This window comes from Macrotis lagotis, chromosome 1 (assembly GCF_037893015.1).
Source record: "Macrotis lagotis isolate mMagLag1 chromosome 1, bilby.v1.9.chrom.fasta, whole genome shotgun sequence".
In the NCBI taxonomy this organism is placed as follows: domain Eukaryota; kingdom Metazoa; phylum Chordata; class Mammalia; order Peramelemorphia; family Peramelidae; genus Macrotis; species Macrotis lagotis.
Window position 1 is genome coordinate 451261568 of NC_133658.1, and position 19955 is coordinate 451281522.

General features: G+C 37.1%; 1 pseudogene; it reads right to left on the reverse strand.

Moving 5' to 3' along the window:
• Positions 1 to 761: 761 nt before the first annotated feature.
• LOC141504541 (forkhead box protein H1 pseudogene) lies at positions 762 to 19698 on the reverse strand (annotated as a pseudogene).
• Between the last annotated feature and the right edge of the window lie 257 nt (positions 19699 to 19955).

Sequence of the window (19955 nt, forward strand, 5' to 3'; positions counted from 1 at the left end):
CCTGCCCCCCCACAACAAAGGTGCTAGTTCTTCCCCTCCCCAGGCTTAAGGGAGGGGCCATAGACAGTGTCCCAGCCTTTTCTTTCAGGCCAAAGATGATATAAACTCGAGAATAGACAGGACCTAATGGATAGAGGGGGAAATTGTGATAGGAAAGGGTCTAATGGAAATGTTGGGGGAGTGGGAATAGTGGAAAGGATTCTGGGTCCTGTCAGGAAAATTGGGTTGGGGGGTCTCAGTTTGGTCTCTAACTCATGGGATGACCTTGAATAGTTCTTTCCCTTCAATGAATTTGTTTTTTCTTTCTGCAAAAGAAGGGGGTTAAACTCTTGTGATCTCAAAGGTTCTTCTCAATTCTAAGATTCTGTGACAAATGGACTGTCCCCAGGGCTCCAACCAGGATCCAACTACAAAGTGAGTCTTTTCCTCACTGTCTCTCTCCCTCTGGGAAGCCATGGCAGTATCATTCCACAAGGGAAATGGTTCCAATAAAAGTTTCAAAAGACTCAGTTTGATTTTTTTTCTGGTTTTAAATCCTATGATGATTAGAAAGATGGTAATGGTAATTAGGGTGATAGTCCTCAAGGAGGAATAACTGGTTTGTAATTGTGGACCTGGGACTTGGGTCTGAAAATGGCTGGGAGCCCCCAGGATAAATAAAGCCTTATCTCCTTTACTTTCCTGATGTGGAAACAGGTTAGGGTGGAGGTTAGGGAAGAAAAACAAGGAATGGATGGGAGAGAGATCCTGGTCCAATTCCTTCAAACATTGTACCAGGTGAGTAATGTATTGGAGTAGAACCCCTGGGGTTAGGAGAGACCAAGTCCAAGGGGTGAGTGACCAGCACATCACAGATGCTCTTGTTAGGTGGCACCACCTGAAAGAGAGCATCCAAGTCCCCTAGGGAGCCAGTGGTACCTGTGGCTTTAGGTGCTAGCCCCCAGTAGGGAGTGCCTGGGGGAGGCAGACACTGAGGGCAAAGTGGAGGTGGGAGTTGTGCCAGGGGCATCACCACATTTGGGGTGTATATTGGGGAGTATGATGAGGACAGCTGAACCCCAGAGGGGGACCCTGGCAGCTCCTGATAGCTGTATCTGATTTGAAGTACCCTGAATTATAGGAAGGGGCAGGAGAAGCCAGCTTGGGTTGAGGTACCCTGCAGAAGAGGAATGGGCTGGAGGGGCCAGTGTCCCCCCCTCTGAGGGAGAGGAGGAAGAGGACAGGGGAGAAGTAGGTGCTCCGTGGCCCCACAAAGACCCCTCTTGTGACTTGGAGAGGGGGCCCAAGGGCCAGGACACTGGCTCTGAAGTGGAAGAAGAGGAAGATGATGGCCATGGGGGCTGGGGCCCTTCTGGAATATCCCCAAGCAAGGAATCAATACAGAAGGAGTCGCTGGCTGGGTTGGGGCTAGGAGGCCGGTAAGGTCAGCCATAAAGAACATATGGGGTCAGGTCCTTGGCAAAGGCTTTGCCCTGACCACCCCTCTCCCCTCGATGGGCCACAGTTGTGTTTTGCAACAGAAGGGCCTCAGCAGGTATCTAGTTCACGTCCACCACCCAAAAATTCCCTTTGGCCTGTGGCTTTTCCAGGTCCTTGGGCACCTTGTGGAAGTACTGGTTAGAGGAGAGGTTGTGCCGGATGGAATCCTTCCACTCTTCATAGTCATCCTTGAAGAAGGGGAACAGGGCTTGAACCTGGGCCAGTTTGAGGCTCTGGGCCAGGGCAGCCTGAATCACCAGGGCTATCATGGCCAGGTAGGTGTAGGGAGGTTTGTCATGCCAAAGGTATTTCTTCTTTCTTTTCTTCTTGGGGGGCTCTGGCTCTGGTTCTGGCTCCAGCCCTGGTTGTGGGGGGCCAGAGCTGGGGCCCCCTTGGGGCACCATGGAAGGGAAGGACCAAGCACTCTAGACATAATTTTCAAGAAATTATCAATAAAAATTGTCCTGATATGCTAGAACCAAAGGGTAAAATAGAAAATGAAAGAATCCACTGATCCCTCATGGAAAGAGATCCCAAAATGAAAACTCCCAGTAATATTATAGCCAAATTCCAGAGTTCCCAGGTCAAAGAGAGAATATTGCAAGCAGTTAGAAAGAAACAATTGAAGTATTGTGTAGCCACAGTCAGGTTAATGTAAGATTTAGCAGTTTTCACATTAAAGGAGTAAACAACTTGGAATATGATATTTCAGAAGGCAAAGGACCTATCCAGCAAAGAAGGACTATAATCCTAGAGCGGGGAAAAATAGATATTCAATGACATAGAGAAATTTCAAACATTCTTGGGGAAAAGACTAGAGTTGAATAGAAGTTTTGACCTTCATACAGACTCAAGGGAAGCATAAAAAGGTAAACAGGAATGGGAAATCAAAAAGCACCTTTTGATAGGGTTAAACTGTTAACCTTCTTACATGGGAAGATAATACTAGTGACTCATAAAATCTTTCTCATTATTAGGACAATTAAGAATATGTTTAGGGGCGCTAGGTGGCGAAGTGGATAGAGCACCAGCCCTGGAGTCAGGAGTACCTGAGTTCAAATCCAGCCTCAGACACTTAATTACCTAGCTGTATAGCCTTGGGCAAGCCACTTAACGCCATTTGCCTTGCAAAAACCTAAAAAAAAATAAATAAATAAAGATTATGTTTAGACAGAGGGTACAGGTATGAGTTGAATATGAAGACATGATCTAAAAATCTAAAAATTAAAATTAAGAGTGTGAGAAAGAAGAATGTGCTGGAAGACAACAGGGGAAAGGGAGGGAAAGAGAAGGGTAAATTATAAAAAGCGAGGAAAACCTTTACAGTGGAGGAGAAGGGGGTAAGGGTAATGAGAGAGAGTAAGTGAACATAATCCTCATCAGACCTGGTTCAGAAGGAATAACATACATAAACACTCAATTGGGTATAGAAATCTGTCCTATCTTATGGGAAAGTAGGAGGGGATAAAAAAAAGTATGGGGGCAATAGAAGAGAGGAAAGATTGGGTGTAGTAGTAGTCAGATGCAAAAGGTACAACAGGGTGAAAGGAGAGAAAGAATAAACAGGCATGAGATAAAAGGAAATACATTTAGAAATCTTAACTGAAAAAAATTTGAAGCAAATTTTTCTGATAAAGAATTCATTTCTCAACTAAAAAAATGGAGTCAAATTTATAAAAATAGGAAACATTCTACAGTTGATGAATGATCAAGAGATATGAAGTTTTCAGATGAAGTGATCAAATCTATCTATAGCCATATGAGAAGGTGTTCTAAATTGCTATTGATTGGAGGCCCTATCTCATACCTTTTAAGACTGGCTAATAGTACAGAAAAGGAAAATGACAAATGTCGGAGAGGATGTGGGAAAAATGAGACATTAATGAATTGTTGGTGGAATTGTGAACTGATTTAACCATTCTTTAGGGCAATCTGAAACTATGCCAAAGGGCTATAAAACTGGGTATTCCCTTTGACCTAGCACTGCCACTACTTGTTCTATATTCATAAAGAGATAAAAAACAAAAGGAACCTGTATATACAGAAATATTTATAGCAGCTCTTTTATGATGGTAGGGAATTGGAAATTGGGAGGATGCCCATCAGTTGAGGAAAAGCTGACAAACTGCTATGAACTCATGATGGAAAACTATTGTGCTATAAGAAATGATTAGCAGGATGCTCTCAGAAAAACCTAGAAAGACTTACATGTGTTGATGTACTGTGTACAAAGTAACAGCAATATTGTAAGATGATTAACTATAAATAATTTAGTTATTCTCAGAAATACAATGATCCAAGACAACTCTGAAGGACTTGAGGAAAAAATGCTACCCCATTCCCAGACAAAGATTTGATGATATCTAAATCCAAATTGAAGCATATATTTTTGATTTTATTTTTCTTGAGGATTTTTTGTCTACATTTTCTTTCTTATGACAAATATGCAAATATATCTTGAATGGGGGGCGGCTAGGTGGTGTAGTAGATAGAGCACTGGCCTTGAAGTCAGGAGTACCTGGGTTCAAATCCGACCTCAGACACTTAATAATTACTTAGCCGTGTGGCCTTGGGCAAACCACTTAACCCCATTGCCTTGAAAAATCTAAAAAACAAAACAAAAAAATATATATCTTGAATGACTATACATGTAAAACTTGTATTGAATTGCTTGCCTTCTCAGTGAGAGTTGTGGGGAAGAAGGAAGGGAGATTATTTGGAACTCAAAGATTCTTTTTTAATATTAAAAAGGTTTTTACATGTAATTGGGTAAAATACAATTTTTTTGATAAAATTTTTTTAAAAAAGAATCTAATATATATATCAAAGTATATGTTGAATTTATCTTTCCAAATTTTTTGTAGAATTTCTCTTCCTTTTTCATTCTAAGCATAAGTGCATAGGCTCCAATTAAGCTCCCAATGTGTCTTCTGGCTTTATGTTCATTATGAATATTCAATGCTGAGATGGTGGAATGCTCTCTTGAAACTTCACTTAATTTGTTTCCTCTAAGCATCATCTTTCCAATTAGTGGTACCTTTTGCTTTCTGATTTTATTATAAAAATATTAATTCATATTTATATTTAAATGGTTTAATTCTTTCAGTGATATATTAATTCATGGCCATCATAACATATTCAGTAAATTAATTTATATATGGAGCAGCCCTCTCATTCAAGTTTTCTATTATACAGAGTAGCAGAAAGTAATGGGACCCCAGTTGCATGAAAGAGGCACCAAAGAAAAACTGAAGGTCAGAGGTCTCATTGCTAAGACCTTGCTTTTGCTTCTATTTGTGTTTTCCAAGACTGATGAACCGATCACATGAGTTTCCTACTGGATAAAAAATATATTAAAAAAAAAAACCTCAATGGCTGAGAAGCAGGTTCTCACTTTGATGCCCTGTACTTGGAAAGACTTGCTTTCTGAGCTCCTTAGCTTTCATCTAAGACCTGTTTTCTAGACCCCTTTGCTTGGAGACACATGACCATGGTGTATGCTGGGAGAGGCTGCATGAGTTTCAATTTTATTGATTCTATGCCAAGACTATGGTACTGCATTAGTTAATTTTGGGACTTTGTGTTTTCTTGTGAAGACTGACTTTATGAAGATAGGATACAGAAGGAAGGCTCAGGAAATGCAGCTTGTATAGAGGAAAGGGTTGTTTTTTCCCCAGTGGAATGAAATCAAGAACTACTCTGATTGAGTAATTCTTCAAAATTCATAGCCTCCAGGTAATGAGTCAGCAGAACTACCCAATTAGAAGATAGATAGCTAACCACCGTCTGGCCTGTTTGAAACTACCAGAGAAAGTAGAAAACTAGTTATAAAGCCTTCTGGTTGAAGAGGATAGGGCTAGTAGCTATTAGTGCCACCTAGTGGTCAAATTATCTATCATCTAAAGATGAGCATTCCACTGAACTCCCCTCTAACGTCAGCTGCTCTTCCAACAACGTGATTTCAGAAGCAGAAAGTGGATAAAGGAAAAGGAGACACAGGAATAAGAGTAATTAATTTTTTCTTTGGTTTAAAGATTTTTGTGCCAAAACATTCATTATCCAGGAGTCAACCTGCTCATTCAGTCAACTCCATACTTGGCAAGCAGATTGTCTGTAGTTAGAACTATAGCAATTTTCACACATTCCCAGAGAAATGGCTGTTCTTGGTTAAATTTCTGTCCTCTATACAGCACAAAGCAGCACTAGCTTCCAAGAGTGGGGTGTGAGAAATGTAGGGTGTTGGTCTTCACAGGGTGTGGAGGGGAGCCCTCAGGGAATCCATTATAAAGGGGGAATGGCCCAGCCAATCACAAGAATCAAAGAGTTTTCCTAATCCCATTCCAGGGATACCAAACCCCAGAGATCTTGACCTAATGCTACAGAGTTTGCACAATTAGGTAATTGAATATTAACCCACACTCTCCCTGTGAGGATTGGGGTTCTTTAGCATATCATGCATCTTATGATGTGTGGGGGGAATCAAATTAGGGGCATATCATGGAATGGGTGGACCTTTTAGATTCTAACTCTAACTCTGAGAGCCTATGAACATCCAAGAGGGAAGGGAAAGAGTTTCTGAAGACCATAAATTACCTGACTTTGAAGACTAATTCATGCTTCACCCCTATGTGAATCTTGCAAGGTTCATGAATAAAATGTACAATTTTCTCTCACTCTGGCAGGTTTTTCTTTTCATTCATTTATAACAGGGGTCTAGAATGCTTATTATGGACTTGGGACAGAAGGCATGTGGAGAATATTAGAGAAATATTTGGAAGATTCCATCTTATTACTCTAATGAAAATGCTCTCATTTATTTTAAGAGCAGTAACCTAGTCGAATGTCTGCCTATACAAATAAACTAAGCATCAGTAGAAAGTCTCAAAGTACATCAAATTAACCAATGACAAAAAGATATTTGAATAACCCATCAAAAAGTAAACTTTTATTAACTTATTAGTCCATTGCTTCATAGCATCTAAACTCATAGCTTCAGTGATATCAGACCTGGTATTTTTGTACCCCTTACAGCTACAATTTTAAAAACAGGCTTTTGGAGTTAATATCTTCATAGTGCTCTGGAAGCTCCCCACTATCAGGGCAAGTTAAGACTCAAGTTCTTGGGGTTTCTCTCTTTTCCTATCCCATTATCCCAGGTTGAGTAGCAAACCCCTTTGGCAATATATCCAGGAGTTTACAAGTCTCAAATCACTGGCTCTCATAGATTGTACAACAATAGCTCCCAGGATAAGCTCTAGGGGTCATTGTTTGGGACCTGATTGACTCAGAGTGAATGTAAATAAGTAATTGTTTCTGTTTTGGCCAGGAAGGTCTTCCTCTCCCAGATGGATTTTTTTTTTTTAATTAGATGTTGCTGTGGTTTGTCCTTCCTTCTCAGGAAGATCATAACATCAGGGAGGTGAAGCTAAAGATGTGTAAATGCTTTGGATTAAAGTGAGGAGATTCTGTGCAAAGCAACCAACCAGCTTCACTTTTTCCTCCCAAACTATCTAGGTCTAGTGGCCAGATCTAGATCAGGATGACTGTGGATTGACCCTGAATGCAGTGGGAGACCTTGTTTTTTTTTTTAAATTATGTCTTTCCCAGGTCAGTTTGATAGAGGCAAAAGCCCATTTTAATTATTAAGTTTAGATAAGAAAGAGATGAGGCAAAGAGGCCAAGAATAAAGACTTCCAAAAAAAAAAATAAGGATAGGCTAGTCTTTTCCTCATTCTGTCTTACCCTAACATTAATGACTGAATGGGCATGGTTCCAGACAAACTGAGATCCATTAAGACCCTAGTTTAAAAAGGCCAAGGTCTCCCATTGCATCCGAGGGCATCTCCAGGCATTCTGACACAGATGGCTCTGAAGGAGAAAGGGAAAAAGTGACTTTGCACAGCCCTCCCACACTCAAATCTAATTTCATGTGCATGTGTAATCTATATCAAATTGCTTGTTTTCTTTAAAAGGGTGGATAAATGAAACGCAAGTAGAAAACCTGGAACTTATTTTTTAAAAATTAGTGTTACAATAGTTACATATAACTAGAAAAACATCTTTTTTTAAAAATCTATCATGCTTCATCTGAAGTAAAAATAACAATCATGATCTCAGACAAAGCAAAAACAAAAAATAGACCTAATTTAAAAAGATAAGCAGAGAAACATTATTTTGCTAAAAGGTGCCACAAGGAAGTAAAAACAATGCTAAGTATACATGCACCAAAGGGCAAAGCAACCAAATTCATAAAGGAAATAGTAAATGAATTACAGGAAGAAATAGGCATTAAAACCATAGTAGTGATTTACCCTTCTCAAAACTAAATAAAAGAAATTACGGAAAAACTAGAATTTTAGAAAAGTTAGATATGATAGATGTCTGGAGAAAATTGAATGGTAATAGAAAAGAGTATACCTTTTACTCAGCTGTATATGAAACCGCTTTTTGGTATATAGCACCAATTGTATTTGTATATGGCACCATGTACTAGGGCATTAAAACCTTACAAACAATGCAAAAAGCAGAAATATTAAATGTACCCTTTTTGAATCAAAATGTAATAAATATTCCATTCAATAGAGCCTTGGAAAATAGAATAAAATCTCATAAGAAGCTAAATCAACTAATCCTAAATAATGAGTGGGTTAAAGAGCAATTTGTAGAAACAATAATTTCATTAAAAATGAAATTATGAAACAATATACCAAAATTTATGGAATTCAGCCAAAGTAGCACTTAGGGGAAGAGATTAATAAATTTAAAAGTTAAAAAATCCATTAAAACAATAAATAAAACCAGGAGCTGGTTTTGGGGGTGGGGGGGCAATATAATAGATAAATCATTGGTCAGTTTGATTTTAAAAAAAATAATAAAACCAAATTACCACTGTAGGGTATCCCACCAATGAAGATATAAATATATGCCAATAAAACTGACAATTTAAATTAAATAGATGAATATTTACAAAAATGTAAATTGTTCAAATTAGCAGAAAAAGAAATAAAATGCTTAAATAATCCATTTTAGAAAAAAAAATAAAATCAAGCAACTAGTAAATGTGATTCCTAAGAAAAATTCTCCAGGACCAGATGGATTTATAAAGAAATTCTACCAATGATTTATAGAACATTTAACTCAAATACTACATAAACTATTTCTACTATAGATAAAGAAGTCCTAGATTATCCTCCTTTGAAGAATTACAAGTCTGAGACCTGGGAATGCAAGTATAAAAGAAAATAAGAGATTTATTAAAGAAATTACAACATAAAAGAAAGAGATATGAAAGTTAAATAGAGATTAAGGAGTCTGAATTTTGCCTTTTTGGAGGAGGGGTCTTTTATGGGTGGTCTGTTTCCAGCCCTGGTTCTCAAAATCAGATCAGATTGAAGGTCAGGCCCTCAGGCCATAGCCTAAATTAGAAGATAAATGAAGAAGGAAGATTCCCTTAACAATGCAAACAAAAGATTTAAAAAAATTTGTCTCCAACTGTTATCAATACTCCCTATGCCCATAGCTCTCTGCATCACCACCAAATTTCAACTATAATACAAATTCGTGGTTCTAAACCAGGGAGAGAAAAAAAACAGATAATGAAAACCAATTTATCAATAATTTTAACTAATAAATATTGGTTCAAAATATTTAAATAAAATTTTGGCAGAGAAAGCATGAGCAGTTAAGACTTATACCTCCAGGAAAGTAGAATTGGTTCAACTTTGGTAGAACTATAAATATAATTGACTATATCTTTAATAAAAACCACAAAAGTTAAAGAATTATTTCAGTAGATGAGAAAAAGCTTTTGACAAATATAACATTATATTAAATATATAAATATAACATTATATTAAAAGCTGGAATTTCCTTTAAAATGATAAATAGTACCTCTAAAACCATCAGCAAGTATTATCTATATTGAAATAAGCTAGAAGTTTTCTCAATAAGATCAGGGATGAAACAAAGATGTTCAATAACAACACCATTATTCAATATTATATTATAAATGCAACAAGAGAAAAAAAGAAATCAAAGGAATTAAAATAGGTAATGAGGAAACAAAACTGCCACTCTTTGCAGAAAATATTGATACAAGAAGTTATGGTCATAGGAGACGTGATTAGAAACAAATTTTGTGGAAATTTTGGGGAACTCTGGTTCAAAGTGACTCCATTGTTAAATATGAATTTGTCAAGATGGGAGTGGCCTTAGCTTGTTCCCCTTCCTTCTTCCACCTTCCAGTTTCCAGCCTACCTGTACTTGACCAGTGATGGGTCTAGCTTATGCTAATGTGACGGGAAATGACATGTTGGATTTAGAGATCAAGGTGAGCCTTGGGACAGGAAAGACCAGCTTGCCTGTGGAGAATACCTGGAGCCAGGTGCTGGATCATTCCCCAAGCACCACCCTTGTCCAACTCGCTATAAAAGTGCATCCAGAAGAGAAGGCTCCTCTTTTTTTCTCTTCTTCAGCCTACCTTTGTTTTGCAAGAACAGCTATCTCTCTCTCTCTCTCTCTCTCTCTCTCTCTCTCTCTCTCTCTCTCAGTTAGGCCCTTTTCCTCAGGTCTCCTAGCTACTTTTCTTTTCATTTTCTTCTTTCTCTCACCCAAACCTTGGCACTCACCCAAGTCTCAGCCCAGTTGGTTCTCCTGGCTGACTCTTCTCACTCAAAAAAAACCTTGCCTTGTCCTTGTCCTGCCCTCTAGCAGCCTACCAACAGCTTCTTGCTTCTCCAGGAGAAAAGATTTTAATTTGTACACTTTGCAGGCTTGTATAGTAAATCCTAAATGGTCTTAAAATCCCAGAGCTGTGTGTAAATTGGTGATAATCTTCAGCAAAAATATGATGGCATGCTTAGAGAATTCTAGAGAATCAACTACAAAATTAGACAAAACAAGTAACAAATTTAGAAAGTTGCAGGATGTAAAATAAACACATATAAATCATCAGTATTTCCATATATTGCCAACAAAATACAATATGAAGAGATAGAAAAAAGAATTTGCATTTTAAATAGCTATAGACAATATAAAGTACCTGCCAAGATATACCCACAGCAACTATATGAACACAATTACAAAATACTTTTCACACAAATGAAAACAGATTTAAATAAAGATATCATGTATAAGCCAAGCCATTACAATAAAAAAATGTAGTTCCCATCTAAATTAATTTACTTATTCAGTATTATGCCAATCAAACTAACAAAGAATTCTGTCATAGAGTTAGGAAAAAAAATAACAAAATTTATCTGGCAGGACAAAAGTTTAAAAAAATCAAGAAAACCAATGAAAAAAATTAAAGGCAGTCTAGTAATGCCAAATTTCACAAGATACTAAGTGCTAATCATCAAAACAAAATTTTACTGGGAAAGAAAAAAAATGATTGATGGATCATGTACACAGTAAACAGATATAAATGACCATAGAAAAATCAAGTGTTTGATGAACACAAGGATATAAGTTTTTTTTGGGGGGGGGGTTAAGAACTAACAATCTGACAGAAATTGCTAGGAAAACTAGAAAGTAGTTTTGACAGAAATTAGGCATAAGCCAATATCTAACATTGTGTACCAAAATATGGTCAAATGGTTTCATAATTTAGCTATAAAGTGTGATATCATAAGCAAATTAGGGGAACATGAATATTACCTGTCAGATCTATGGATAAGAGAAGAGTTTATGACCAAAGAAAAGATAGGATCATGGGAATTAAAATGGATAATTTTGCTTACATAATGTTAAAAAGGATTTTCACAAATGTTATAAATGGCTCAAGAATACTTAGTCCAGAGTGATTAAAATGTCTTTTTTTATTAAGCTATCTTAACAAGGGGGCGGCTAGGTTGGGCAGTGCATAGAACACTGGCCCTGGAATCAGGAGTACCTGAGTTCAAATTCAGACTCAGACACTTAATAGTTACCTTGTGTGGCCTTGGGCAAGTCACTTAACCCCATTCGTCTTGCAAGAAAAAAACAACTAGAAAAAAGATATCTTAACAAAATGGCACATCTCTCTCATGGTGGGAAAGAGGGACAAGAAGTCCCAGAAATGGAAAGTCTTTTATGCAGTTTGTAAGGCTTTATTCCTGCCCACCTCTTGCCAATCATAGGCTGGGGGTACAAATCTAATTTGTCCATTGGTTCTTATATATTTCCCCCTGCCCTGCTTATTATACTAATGAGTAAGAACAGCTAGATCTCCTTGAGCATGTGCAAAGGAGGGCAAGACTCTAGGTTAAGTTAAACAGATGGGGCAATCTCATCAGTTTTTGATCAAATGGAGGCTAAATCTTTTATCTTAAACTCAGTACCTGAGGTACCTAGGTAACAATACAGGCAGACCCTAGTCTTTGTAATGTAAACTTACAATCCTCCCTTTATATTCTTGTGGAACCCCAAACACCCACATTTTCCTCACAACAAATAAAATCAGCATAACCAAAATTAAAAGAAAAGCAGGAAACTGGGGGGGGGGGGGTTGTACAGCAAGTTTCTCTAATAAAGATCTCATTTCTCAAATATATAGGGAACTGAGCCAAATTTATGAAAATAAGAGCTATCCCCTAATTCATAAATGATCAAAGACAGCTTTTAGAAAAAAAATCAAAGCTATTAGTAGTCATATGAAAAAATGATATAAATTACTAATAATTCAAGAAATACACATCAAAACAATTCTGATGTACCACCTCATAGCTATCAGATTGGCCAACATGATAGACTCTAGATCCCAGTATTCTATCCACTGCATCACCTATCTGCCTCTCAGAACTCTGCATCATCAATCTTAGATGGAGGACAACTAGGAGGACCTGAGTTCAAATTCAGCTCAGAGGATTTATAATTACCTAACTGTAACCATGGGCAAGTCATTTAACCCCCCCTGCATTGCAAAAAATAAAAAAAAAAGTCTTAGAGTGAATCTAAATAGACAAAGGGCCTGGGAATGGTCTTGTTATATTCTGATGACATTAGAAGCAAAAGGTAAAGGGAGGGGAAGATAAATATACCAGAGGAAAAAGGAAAGTTGAGGGAAGTTGTCTCACATAATTCAAGTGCCCTGATAGAAGTTTATACAAACAAGGAGGAAGTGGTGACAGGGACAGCAGCATTTGTATCTGACTCATATGAATTGGTCAAATGCAGGGGAAGAACAAATTCACAAAGTTTGTTGCTAGAAATAAGAAGGAAGAAATTTTACTCAGGGAAAGGAGGAAAGAGAAGAATGAATAAGGGGGAGGGGAGACCATGAAAGGGATGAGTTCTGAGCAAGGACAACTAGCATTCGTCTTGGAGTCAAGAGAATGGGAATTCAAATCAAGCCTCAGAAACACTTGACACTTACTAGCTGTGTGACCCTGGGCAAGTCATTCTGATTCATAGCTGACCACTGGACCCAGACAGCTCTGGAGGAGAAAGTGAGACTAGTGACTTAGCACAGCATCCCTCATTCAGATTTAATATATGCGCTTGTCATGGCATCATCTCCCTGATGTCATGGTCTTCTTTAAGAACAAAGGACAAAAAGATCAGTTCTGAGCAAAAACAAACAAACAAAAAAAGAAATCTTTCTGAGGTAGGTAGATTGTGAAGAGAGACCCAAATGAAAATAAAACATTTCTATTAAGCATATTCTTTTTCTCTTAACACTTTTTCTTCATAAAGGGCAAGTGGGCAGCAAAGAGAAGAAAAAGTATAAGAGAATAGGATGGAGGAAAATATATATAATGATCATGGTTGTAAATGTGAAAGGTATGAACTCACCCATAAAAGAGAAGATAATAGCAGAGTGGATCAATAAAGCAGAATCCAAAATTATGATGTGTGGGGGTCCAGCCTCCGAGGGGTCCTTGGAACCTGACAGGAGGGATAGAGTCAGCGAAATGAGTTGAGTCAACAAGTGGGTAAAGGCAGGAGCAGGTTGACTGACTATCAGCTGCTTGGATTTATTTTTATAGTTTCAGAATCATGTATGTTTCAAGCAAACAAGCAAGCTGGGATCATTTCCTTGGTTACAAGAGTGTACGATTTTCATCATCAATCATATAGTTCATATGGTTACAAGTTTTTATCATGTGATTACCAGTTTAAGTAATAATCATATAGTTAATTGATTTCTTATCCCTACTCAGACCATGATGACCTTTAACCTGTCTGTTACCATATTTATTGCTACATTGTATAATGGTTAATTCATTTAGGGTTATTAATTAAGCAATTCTTTTAATGGAAAGTTTTTTATATTTTTTGTGTAGGTAATGTTTTTCGATACACTTCCTTTACAATCTGTAGTGAGGGTCTTTATGCTTGTCCACCCATCCGTTAACTCCTACAATAACCAATTTTTCTTTCAGGCCTTGTTGGTAGAAGCCAGTTTCTGTGACTTTTTTATTCTTTCCCATGAAACTAAGGCTGCTGGAGTTCACATACTGGTCACCTGTACTAACTATTTTCTCACCATCTTTTTCATATATTCCTGTGTATGGTAAGGGGAGCAAAACTATTAATTTCCCTGGAATTCTATCTGACCCATCTTGTATCTGTTTTCCTTGTATATATTCTGGCATCTCCTTGGAATTCCCAGTGCTGGGTTTTCCAGAGATTTCATAATGTTGAAGCCTTTTGTATGCCTCAGAGAGAGGCAGTCCTGTTAAATTTGGACAGAGTTTACAATCTGTTTTATTCAAGGAATTTTTCTGAAATCCTTCCTTTGTAGTCATTCCAGTATTAGGGTGAGTAAATATTGTAATCAATAATAAACCTATAAATATTGGTATGCATGAAATCCACATATATATATGTATATATATACTGAAGAAGGAAATGTTGTTCCATCAGGCAGTGTGACTGCCTTGAGTCTTCTTGCTGCGACTGTGTCAAACAGTTTAGAGACCCTGGCTCCCAACAATGATGTTTAGAAGAAACACAGTTGAAGTATAAAAATTCATATAGAATTAAAAATAAGAGACTGGAACAAAATCTATTATGCTTCAGCCAACATTTAAGAAAAAGAAATCATGATCTCAACCAAGACAATAATAAAATAGTATTATTCAAATGATATAAACAAGGAAACTACTTTTGGTAAAATGTCCCATTGGCAATGGCTTGATTTTATATATATTATATATAAACTATATTTAACATATATATATATATATATATATATATATATATGCCAAATACCAAATGTGTAACTGCTTAAAGGAAAAATTAAATGAGTTACAATGACAAATTGAGAGTAAAACTCTAATAGTGAGTGATTTTAGTTTATCTCAGATTTAGATGATTCTATGATAATAATAAACCAAAGAGGAAGATGTAGTAGTAGCAGCAGCCATAAGAGCAGCAGCAACAGTAATAGAAAAACTAGATATTATAGAACTCTGAAGATTATATAATAGGCGTTAAAAGAATTATACATATAGCTCAGTAATGCATGGCACCTCTCAAAAACTGGCATAAAAATCTTAACAACAAAAGCAAAAAAGTAATAATGTTAAACATCTTTTTTGAGTCAAAATGCATTAAAAATTATGTTAAATAAAAAGCTGTTTAAAAACTATTATAAAGCAATCAGACTAAATAATTAATCCTTAAACATGGGAGAGTCAAAGAACAAATCACAGTAAGAATCATTTCATTAAATATAAGAAAAATGCCAACATATTTAGGATATATCCAAGGTAGTCCTGAGGAAAAGGTTTATATTTCTAAACATTTTCATCAATGGAACAGAAAAAGAGCAGAGCAATGAATTAGACACAAAATAAATATCATAAACAGTCCAAATAAACACCATACATTCTGAAAGTAAAAATAAGAAATTAAGACAATTGAAATTTAAAAAAACTATTGAATTAATAAATAAAGCCTATCACTAATAATTAATGAAATGCAAATTAAAACAACTTTGAATAACTGCTTCATGCCCACCTGATGACTAAAATGACAGGAAAGGAAAATGACAAATACTAGAGTGAATGTAGGAAATAGGTACACTATTGGAGTTGTGAATTAGTCCAACTATTTTGGAATGCAATTTGGAATTATGCCCCAAAATTCCTTTAAAATGTATATACCTTTTGATTCATAAATACTACTACTAGATCTACACCCCAAAAAGATCAAGGAAAAAGGAAATGAATTCACATACTCCTAAAAATATTCCTAACAGTTCTTTTTCTGGTGTCAAAGACTGGAAACTTGGGGATGTCTATCTCATAGTCAATGTTTAAGAAATATTTATTTTTTCTAAAGTACATATTTGACCATGTACTTCTGTTGTAAAACAAAACTCTCCAGTCGCACCTGCTGAGGCTAAAAATCAATTTTAAAACCCTTTGCTTGGTATTTAAAGTTTTTTTTACAATTTGACCTCTTCTTATCTTTTTTTAGTCTTTTTACACATTCTTCCTTCTACTCAATTCTAGGGTCTAGTCACCTTGGTTTACTTGTCCCTCAAGCATGGTTCTTTGTTCTTTCTCTCTTCCTCTGCACTGGGATAGCCTTATGCCATATATATATGTATATATATATATATATATATATATATATATATATATACACACACATACATACATACATACACACACACACACACACACACACACACACACACACTCTTGGAAATCCCTAATTTCCTTCAAGCAAGAAGCTTGAGAGTTTCTTGCCAGAATATTTCATAATTTCAAAGTGATATTATCTCTGTGATAATTTACAAGTTTCCAAAACATTTTCTTATTATTCTTTTATGGGGATTATTATTCCAATTTTACATAAGGGGAGAATCAGGACCAGAAAGGGAAAAGATCTCAAAGGTCTCAATGAGTCAGTGGAAGAACTGGGATTTGAACCCAGGTCTTTCATTTCTTACTAGGTATGCTTTTCCCACTATCCTACAATATCTTTTTTTTCTATAATACCTGTTTCATTGCATCATTTAAAAAATATTTACTGGTGTTTATCATGTATAATAGTCAATAAACACTTATTAAGCACCATTCTAAGCAATGGGGATAATAAATATAATAAAAACAGACAGCCCTGTCTTCAATGAGTTTATAATCTAAGGGTGGAAAGAAACTGAAAAGTCTGGGTGGCGGGGGTAAAAAGGAGAAGGTCCTTGGTAATGATGGGAAAGTTCTAGAGAAATCCAAAAGCAGTATAGTTTGTGAAAAATAAGAACAAATTGTTGAACCCTCTTTTTAAAATAGAGGATCTGGAACTCATGAAATCAGAGGATCTGAGGATACTGATGATATGGGAGTATCAAGCAGATTCAATGAGATATCCGAAAGATGAGGTTCCTGGGGAAGGAAGGCAGGATGCAAAGTTCCAGAGAAAGTCAAAAGTATTATTAGACCCTGTGCTGGGGAAGCCAAAGTTAGATAGTTTCAGCCATGCCCTTAGTCTTTGCTGAAAAAGACAGGAGCAGCAGAGCTGGGACGTGTTTTCTAGAGTTCAAAGACTTGGAGGTAGACAAAATGAGCAGAAGTTTGATTATGGTCTTCAGGAGAACAGGAAGAAATTTGAAGCACCAAGTCTGGAGGAGATGGAGATAGCACAGGCTCTGTCTTCAGGAAGCTCACAGTTTAGAAGAGGGCCCAAAGGAAACTAGAGAAAAGTCTAGATTTGAGCCTGGCCTTGAATCATGGGGAGGATTTAGAGAGGTGGGAGGAGAGTGAGCATAGTCAGGCATTTGAGGCTGCTGTGTCCTGAGGACAATTTCCAAAGGCAAATTATAAAATTGTTGTAAAAAGGTCCTCCTAGACTGGCTCATCATCAACATCCAAGAGGGAACCTGGGAGTAGGATGAGAGTTGGAGGAAGGCATCACATCATGACTCAGTGAGATTTCCTCTGAGTAGCTAGGAAATTCTTCAGGAAAGGGAGTAACACAAACAAATCCTGGGGCTCCTAAGCAAGGACTGGAAGCCTAAGTCAACCACGCCCTGTTATATCAAAGACATGTGACAATTCCATTCTTGGCCCCAACATTGTTCCAACCTCCAGCTTCCTGCTGTGGACTGTCCTCCCCCAGTCCAGCCCGCTAGACCCAAACCAGGCCTTGTCCTGTCCTTGACCTGCATGTGCTAATCAAACATCAGAAACATCTTCTCCACTTCTCCCAAGAATTGCTCCCCAGTCTACTCTCTCTGCTTCCCCAGGAAAATCAGGATTCTAAGACCTACCCCCATTTCTACAGGCAATCTTGTGAGTTTGGGATTTTATTTAGAGGACAAATATGTGAACATGTCCCTGTTAGATGTGTCCCCTCTAAGTAGCCAGACTTATTCCACTCCAGTCAGGTTCATTCATCATTCCTAGTTTTCCCTTATGACATTCCTTCGTCTAGTTGTAATGCCTCTTCTTTTATCTTTCTCAATCTTATCAGTCCTTCCAGGCAAAGCTGAAGTTCTAGGTCCTTCAGGAAGACTTCCCTGACTATTCCAGATCACATAGCTAACTCCCTCCTTTGAGTACCTAACAAAAAAAGTGAATTGTAAAAAGTGCTAACATTAATCTTGCACTTAAATTTTTTTAAATTTTAAATTAATTTTTAATTTACAATATAAAACAAGCAATTCCATAGCACAGCTGAATAAAAGAAGATTGTAGATGAAACTGCAAATCTATTATATATAACTTGCTATTCCTTTTAAAATATATAAAAAATTTATTATGTAAATTTCATTTTTTCCCCTTAGATTCAAAATCATAATTATAGGATGGGGTGGGGCTAGGGAAGGAAATGTATGTAGGGAAGAGTTTAGGTAGGGAAAATGTATAGGTTTTTCTGAACTACCAGTTCAACATGAGTCAATGGTGTGAAATGGAAGCCAGAAAATCCCAACCCTTAGACTGGATTATCTAGGCTAAAGTCAACCAACCAGCTGATGCTCCATAGTTGGCAACCTATACCAGTCCCTGGCCTTTATCTATCCAGTGTAATTTTTCCAGGTAAAGCCCTAGGGAAGCTTGACTTTGAAAAGGGAGGCATCAGTTCCCCTCACCTTTGCACACACCCTGGCTACTCTGGGTATAATTCTACTTTTGGCTCTACTCTAAGATTTCTCCCCAAAACAGGGAAAGTAAAAGAAGTACTCAATATATATAAACATGGGCAAGAAATAGGATAGGCAATTTATTCCTACTTTTAAAAAGTAATGATTAATCCAAGAGGATCACAGTATACATTACAGAATGATTAGAAGACAATTCAGTCGTTTACAATTCAGTAGTTTACACCAAGTATAGTCATCTGGGAGGTCTCAATGAAAAATAAGTTATATGTGGGTCTTTTTCCTTTTTATTCAGTCTCTTGGAGTATAGATCTTGTAGTAGTATTGCTGAATCAAAAAATATATAGCATTTGAGACATAATTCCAAAATGCATTCTGGAATAGTTGGATTATTTGGGATACAATTCCAAAATGTATTTCAGAATAGTTGGATTATTTGGGACAAAATTCCAAAATGAATAGTTGGACTAGTTCGCAACTTCACCAAATCCATCAGTGAATTAGGGAGAATATCTCCTTCAAGCAAAATGAAGACTTCTGGCAGAATGGGAGAATGAGGACAATTTGCAATTTGTTCTATTGGCCATGAAGATGATGAAGCAGACACCGGAGCACTGAAAGCCTGGCAGACACTGCATCCTGGGCCCTAGTCAGTTATCTTGACTTTGGCCTTGCCATCAGACTTCAGTTACTCTGGAAGAGAGAGGCAGATCACTTTGTGTAACTGCCTCACTTAAATACAGTTCACCTGGTGATAACACTGATTCTCTTAGAAAACAAAGGACAAAAATAACATTAGTGCACCTATTTAAGGATCACTGAGGCAGAAACAGATTTTGCAAGACAGATAAGTGGTCATGATACATTCTACCTCCAGTTCAGCTTGATTTTTTCTCTGGCCTCTTCTCTCCCTACCAGCCTGCTCTTTGTGCCCTCTTTCCTGGGCATGGTTGAACTGCTCAACTGAGAAATTTGTCTCTTTTCGTCAGCTATCACCTCTCTGGCCACTTGTGCTATTTTGCCAGTGGGAGCTCCAGGCTTTACAACTATAGGCCTCCAGATCTTTTAACTTCTTATAAGGCCCTCTGCCAAAGGAAAGTAGACACAAATGGAAAGGATCTTTATCCCTGGCACTGACATAGCCAGGCAGGGCATACCTTCTTCTCATGGTCAGATGGGAGAGTCATTTTTTACTTGGGTTCATCTTCATACTTTGTGGCCAGAAGAAAGAAAGAACTGACAAGTTTCTTCTGTTATATGTCCATTCACTTCTAGATCATTGATTAGTTAAAGAATTCTTTGTCATCAAATCCCAAATTATTATGGCTGAAAGTATGCTCTCCCCAGACATGAACAATTGAACTATATTCAGGGATATCAACATGTATTCCAAATTCACTACTATTAAAGAAATATAGTAAACAGATTGAGGGAAATGAGGGAC